Source organism: Acomys minous, assembly GCF_964271855.1.
Source record: "Acomys minous genome assembly, chromosome: 9".
In the NCBI taxonomy this organism is placed as follows: domain Eukaryota; kingdom Metazoa; phylum Chordata; class Mammalia; order Rodentia; family Muridae; genus Acomys; species Acomys minous.
Genome location: NC_140490.1, coordinates 13,227,494 through 13,234,222, shown reverse-complemented (window position 1 = coordinate 13,234,222; position 6,729 = coordinate 13,227,494). Strand labels below are relative to the sequence as shown.

The following is a 6,729-nucleotide window of genomic DNA, read 5'->3' as shown; positions in this document are numbered from 1 at the left end:
TGTTTTAAGTTAATAGAGATGAGATATGATAGAAAATGATTTTCATTCAGAAATTTAAACCCACCAAGATAGGAAAGATGTTTACTTCAAGTTTGCCAAGTACAAATAGCTAAATCGTAACATTTATATAATTCCTGATTGTCTCCTGGTTCTTCCTGCTCTATGTAGTTTTTTATGCATGTGTAATAATATAAATATATACATTAAAAAGAAACATAATAAAAAATTTGTTAAAAAAATAAGTACCACCTTTCTCATAAAATCTGATTTTTACAAACTGAATAAGGTGACTGGTGTAACTCATAAAATACTATTAAATAGACTAAATCCACATACAACTTGGGGGAAAAACGGAAATCTTAGAAAGACTGTTTGCCTTTGAGGAATGCAAGCTGTGCTTTATACAACGCCATGAAACACAATTCATCCAGCAGGAAACAGGTATCATTGAGAGACAATTCTCCTGAAGGTGGCAATACAGTTTCTGGTGGAAAGGGATGTTATTTTCTAATTTGCATTGTCATACAAGCTATTGGCAAGAGCATTATACATACATGAACACAGTTGCTCTATTTCCATGCAATCTACAGTAAGTTTAAAAAATATTCCCCCATGTGGAGAATGTTTTATTTACAAAAATGTTCATCACAGCATTATTCAAACATTGCAAATAACCTGAATGTCCAATAGGAAGGAAATGAGTCAATCAATAGTAGTGTTCACAATATGTATTTAGGAACTGTTTATAATAACACAGGGAAGGCTTCTGCTATGTTATCATTATAATTTTATACTTAGGGATACAAAATTGTGTATACAGCATGATTACTGCTATGTAAAGCAAACAAAAAATTTAAAACCCATTCATAATGAAATTGTAGGATGGTAGTACTCTGAAACATGTATTAGCAGCAATTGTTTGGGGGTGTAAGGTTACCAATGCTATTTCTGCCTCCTAACTTCCTAGGAGTTCCAAATATTTTAATGAATACGTACTCATTTTATATTGAAACATCTGCCAATAACTATTAAAGTGGTGAATAGCTAGACATCAGAGGTGAGGTTAAAACCTTCTCAAAGTCCTTTGATGAGGCATGAGGGAAGCCCAGGACCTACCTAATGGATAGACTTCAATGCCCTGGCCATGGCACTTCTTGCCACCATCAGCTTCAAGAAACCTTGTCTATGGCAGGAGCCACGGGAAGGCTCTGAAAAGGCAGGAAGAATCCCTCAGCTGAGAATTATTCATCCCAAATGGGTTGCATTTTCCCAGAGGAGGTAAAATACTTCCATTCTGTGAGGGGAAAAGAGCTTTAAAAAACTTAAAAAAAAATAATTCATGACCTCAAATATTCCAAAAGATGACAAATGAGTCCAAGTTAAACAGAACCACTAGAAATGTTGTTTGTTCTTTTGTCTGCAATTACTTCCGCTTTCTTTAGTATAGGAACTTCTTTTTCCCTCAACATTTCTCCCTGACCATACATGTCTGAGTGAGTCTGAGCACATCCTGTGATCAGAACATGAGTCTGCATGTCATCAGGCCAGGCTGATCCACATCAAAGGTCAAGGCAAGCCCGGCAACCCAGCCGAGCCTTTTCCAGATCAAGCTTAAGGGCTCCCTAGGGGGTTTTGAAAAGGGAATTTCTGCTGCCTGTGCATTGGGCTAGTCAGTTATAAGTCTAGCTTTTAGAGCCATCCTGCCTAAATGTAGAAAACTAAGAAAAACCCATAGGCACCCCATCTGGGGGATTTTTTTTAATCCACAGGCAACACAGCACACAGAAGAAAACTCGGTTCCCTCGTGATACTTGGGCTTTGATCATTTTCTGATGATATTTTGGTATTTTGAGTCTGTTCCATCCTGAGTAGAGTCTACTCCTTGACATCTCACTTTCCAAAACTACTACATCCCACACTCACTTGTGTTTAACCTAAATCAGCTTAAGCAGACTCTATTTCACTCACAAAGTATTCTTGTATATATAGAAATTTTAAAAGAGAGGGGGGATAGAAAATAAATAAAATCCAGAAGAACCTGTACATTACAGATTTCGTGTGTGTGTGTGTGTGTGTGTGTGTGTGTGTGTGTGTGTGTGTGTGTGCGTGTACTGAGAAATACATAATTTTTAGGTGAGCTTCTCAACTAAATGTTGTGATAGCAATTGTTATCCACATGTTTGGGATATTGTTAGCAATTATGAGTAATAGTGTGAAGCCCAAGTGACAGAGATTTAGCCCTGACAGGAGTTCAGATAACTAGACGTTGATGGTATTAAAAGAGCCTGATTAATGGGACTGCCATTTCAGGAATCTGTACTACCCATGATAACTGGGTAGCATACAGATAAGACATCAATGCCAGAATGACAACAGGAGTGACTCCTCACAAGGTTAGGAACCCACCAGTGGGCTTCTTTAGATTGGAACCTAACTGAAAAAGAGGTGTAGTTAACTTAGAGGAAATGGGGTCCAGTTCACACTTTCTTTAAAGAAGAAGAAGGAGGAGGAGGAGGAGGAGGAGGAGGAGGAGGAGGAGGAGGAGGAGAAGAAGAAGAAGAAGAAGAAGAAGAAGAAGAAGAAGAAGAAGAAGAAGAAGAAGAAGAAGAAGAAGAAAAAGAAGGAGAAGAAGAAGAAGAAATTTCCTAGGTCTACCTTTCTGGAGTTACAAAAGGGTATATTCTAGACAATAAGAATAGTGACATTTGAGCAGGCATAAAGTTGGTATGTTTGTTCAACAAAACTGACTGAAAGCCTATCGATAACAATAATGAATGATATATTTCAAAACCTACAAGAAAGAATTTTAAGTGTGTCCACTATAGGGGCTGACATAAACCTCCCACACCTGATGCCAACTCAGTGCCTGAGAAGCTCTTCCTGCTATGAACATGGAGGAGAGAGTGTGAGCATAGGAGGGCTGGCTTTTAGCTTCTAGACACTCCCCTCTTGCAATGGTCCTGAACTGACAATCTGCGCTCCAGCCTCAATCCAAGAAACCCTGACATGCTCCTGCCCAAAAGCTGGAAGACCTGCTGGCCTCTCCTGGCCTGCCTAGGGGAGGAAAAAAGAAACAACAAAAAGTATTTGAACATATTGATGCAGTACAAAATAAACAGACAGATTTAATGAACAAGCCAATGAGAAAGTTTTGAAAGTGGAACAAAATTTATCACCAAAATCCCACATTTGGACTTAACAACATTTGTCAGCCACCAACAAGTATCTGCACTGCTTGAGAAGGAGGACAAAGGGACTCTGCAGTATTCAACCAGAGTACAAATGACAGAATTTGAAGATGAAAAATCAGGTTACAGAAATGATTTTTACCTTGATGAAGGTTGTTGCTTGGAATATAAAGTTCTCTCTAAAGGATTTCACCTGAACAATCATGGCAACCCATCTTCAAAGTCCATCGAATCAAATGGAAATCTGGAAAGGACCTGATAAGACACTCAAGTCTGCTGCAGAATGAGAGCAGCAAGAAGAGGCAGTGTGAGAAACCAGAGCTGATTTACCTGTTTCCTGATGACTCTAATGCAAGGTCAGATGGGTTACGAGAGATCATCAAGATGACCTTTGGCTACATCGCTTGCAGTGCTATTCAGTTCCTGATATGGATTATGATGAAGAAGAGGTGGAAGATGATGAAGAAACAGAAGAAGAAGGATTAGAAGATATTGATGAGGAAGAGGATGAGGATGAAGGTGAAAATGATGATGAAGGGGAAGAAGGAGGACTAGCACAGAACTCTGATGGATTCCAACCTTCTTTTATTACTTTCTTTTTAGTTCTTAATTTTTTTCCAGTCCATAGAAGCAAGTTGTAGTCATTTAACTCCCTTGAGTTTTATCCTTAGTCACCCTGTTTTTGAAATCTCCCTCTTCTCAACACTGTGGTTCTTGACTTAATTGAGGGGACATACTTTGAGCAAAATACAATAGGAAGGATTTTTAAAATTGTGTTCACTATGAAATAGGGAAAGCTGCTGCGGATATAGGCATGCTTAGTCTTATGTACCAGGTAAAAATGTTTTAAGCTTTCTGAAAGCCTACTAAATCAAAGCAGAGTGCTAGTTTATCTAACAAAACAACAACAAAAACAACAAAAGTTTTATTAATAAAAGTATTGAGGTTTAAAAAGAAAATTAAACAAAATTTACATTTGAGTTTAAAAAAGAGATGCTTGTTAACAGAGAAAATAGAAATCTGTCTTTGGTCCTCAGAGATGAGACAAGCCAAAGGTTACTGGGTACTTCAGAAATCTCTGGAGTGTGAAATAAAAGTTAATAAGGTCCTCGAATCCTTCTCAGGTACGTGGTGGTGACCTAGAAGGCATGAATGTGGTGCTGCTATTACAAGCATCTCTGCACTTTGGTTGTACCTGTGGGCAGCGTGGCTATGTTGCTTCAGCCACTCTTCCTTCTCACCTTAACGCTAGCCAATCCCCCTCCTAAAGAAATTTCCATGAAGAGAAATAACCCAGCATTCTAGTACATTTTTCCCGGCATTGCTTCAGCATCACCTTTGACTGCATCTTTCCTAAGTGCTGCTCTCTGAACTTTACACTTCAGCTCTTCTCAACTTAGAGTTTCTGGAGTTCATGAAACAATGCCTGCCCCTGAGTAGCATGGTCCAGACCATGCTGTGGCTGCTCTGACACGATGCTTGCTGAAGGTCTAAGTGGTAGGCATACCTGTGAATCCCTGCCAAAGGGTAATGGTGAGTCCCAAATATTGGTTTCAGGCCTCACAAGAACAGCATGAACCATGTTTAGGAATGAACCAGTTATAAAGTCTTGCTCACACCAAGCTGCCACCTGCCAGGGATGACACAGGGTAAAGACACATTCATTCCTGAACCAAGGGTCAGGCCAGAGGCCCATCTACTTACTACAAACTCTATGTGAAAACAATAAACTACTGACGGCTTCAGTCTAGAGAGACAGGAGATCTAACAAGATGTCATTTTAATCATAGCCAAGCACAACACTAGGGGATGGGGAGACACATTATCTGCATCTTACTATCCTGATATACCCCACCCTCTGGCCAGGTCAGAGTGTTTGACAGCCATAAACTGCATATTGCAATCTGTGCTAATGGCTTCTTTGATTGGGCCTTCTTGTTCTTCTTTCTGCCAGTCACCAACTAACACCACATTGCCACTGTACTATATTATGAGAATAAGTAGACACCTAACTTTTACAAAGCACTAGGAATTGCCTGCCTTCCACACTGTGAATGTGCCTGCTTTAAGAGTCATTGGCTCCTCCATCATTTGAGAATAAGAACAGCATTTAAAGCATGCCCTTCCATGATAGGGAGAGAGAAAGGTGTGTAAATTAAGGTGAGCTGAAATATTCCATTAATTACATTTTCTACCCAAGACATCTGCCAGATGTTCTATATTAATTACTGTATATAATCCTCCTAACAATGCCAGTGAAAGAAGATTAATGATTTCCATTTGCTGATGAGAAAAGCATGTCTTAAAGGCCTAATATTGCTTATTCACGACCACAGAGCTAATAAGAGGAATGCTCAGGGCCACAGTCAGAGCCCCCTGACTACTAAGTACCTGCATCAAGAGATCTTTCATTCATAAATTTGCATACATGCTCATACACCTGCACACCTGACCACATGCTCACTTCCCTTCTGCATGTAAACAAAGGAAGTATACAAGCAGAAGTCCATACCACTTTGTGCATACACACCTGTCCATGTGCACACTCTGCAGGCTGGCTCAGGCTCTTAACCTCATTACTAGATCATATGAGTTGATGGTTCTACTTGGTTAACCCAATACCAGAAAAGTAAGTGAAAAGTGAGCAAACCAGCTACTCCATATGTCCACCCTTGGGCTCCTGGCTGACTGAGCCAGCAATGGGCATGGGGCTCCAGGGAGTCCTTGACAATCTGTACTAGATCTGTAGTCACTTTTAGACATTTTCCAGGGTTCTGGGTTTTTGCATTACCAATGATGTGCAACCCAATTTCCTCCCTCACTGGAGGCACACTTGACCTTCTGAGTAAGGATGCCGAGTTAAGGTCATGATTCTGAGGCTAACTGGAGAACAGCGCACCTTCAGAAACTTAGCACTCTAGCGCTGGCAGAACTCAGGGCTTGGCCGTTGATTGACTTACTGACCAACATCGAAGATGAAAAGCTCCAAATGCTTTGCTGGACGAAGATGTTTTTAGACTTCAAACTATCTACTGTTCATAAAATGATATTGCTACCAAATTATCCTTAAATTGATGTTTTCTCTCCAATGATAAGGAAGAAGCTAGGCTCAGAAGCCTGGTTGGCCTCTCATTTTCCAGATAAGATTAGAATTTTAAACTATACCTTTCTGGCAAATTGCATCAGCACAGGCCCTATGCCCCAGCAGCATATGACAAATTGGAATGTCTCTGGAGTCAGGGTTCTGCTCTGCTCCCCTGTACTATTCTTCTCACTCTCATCCCAACTCCCAACTCCACTCTCCCATCATCTCTGGCTCCTTCCATTTGGCAAGCCATGTAATATCTTCAGGCTTTGTGGCTTTGGCTTTTCTGTCCACATCTTGCAACTAAGATACATCTTTTCCAGTTTATGCTGAGAACGTCTTCATCAGACAGGATCTCTTAGAATCTCACTCAAAATGGCTCCTCCCTGTTCCCAGACAAATTCCCATTCCTCAGAACAATTCAATTCACAGGCTAAGAGATGAGTCTACATCCAC

The 6,729-nt window shown here is 40.2% G+C and overlaps 1 pseudogene across 1 annotated transcript; it reads left to right on the top strand.

Moving 5' to 3' along the window:
* Nucleotides 1–411: 411 nt before the first annotated feature.
* Nucleotides 412–3,829, top strand: LOC311605005 (protein SET-like; annotated as a pseudogene). The gene is made up of 2 exons: nucleotides 412–441; nucleotides 3,024–3,829. The product of its transcript is annotated as a protein SET-like (transcript).
* Nucleotides 3,830–6,729: the final 2,900 nt, after the last annotated feature.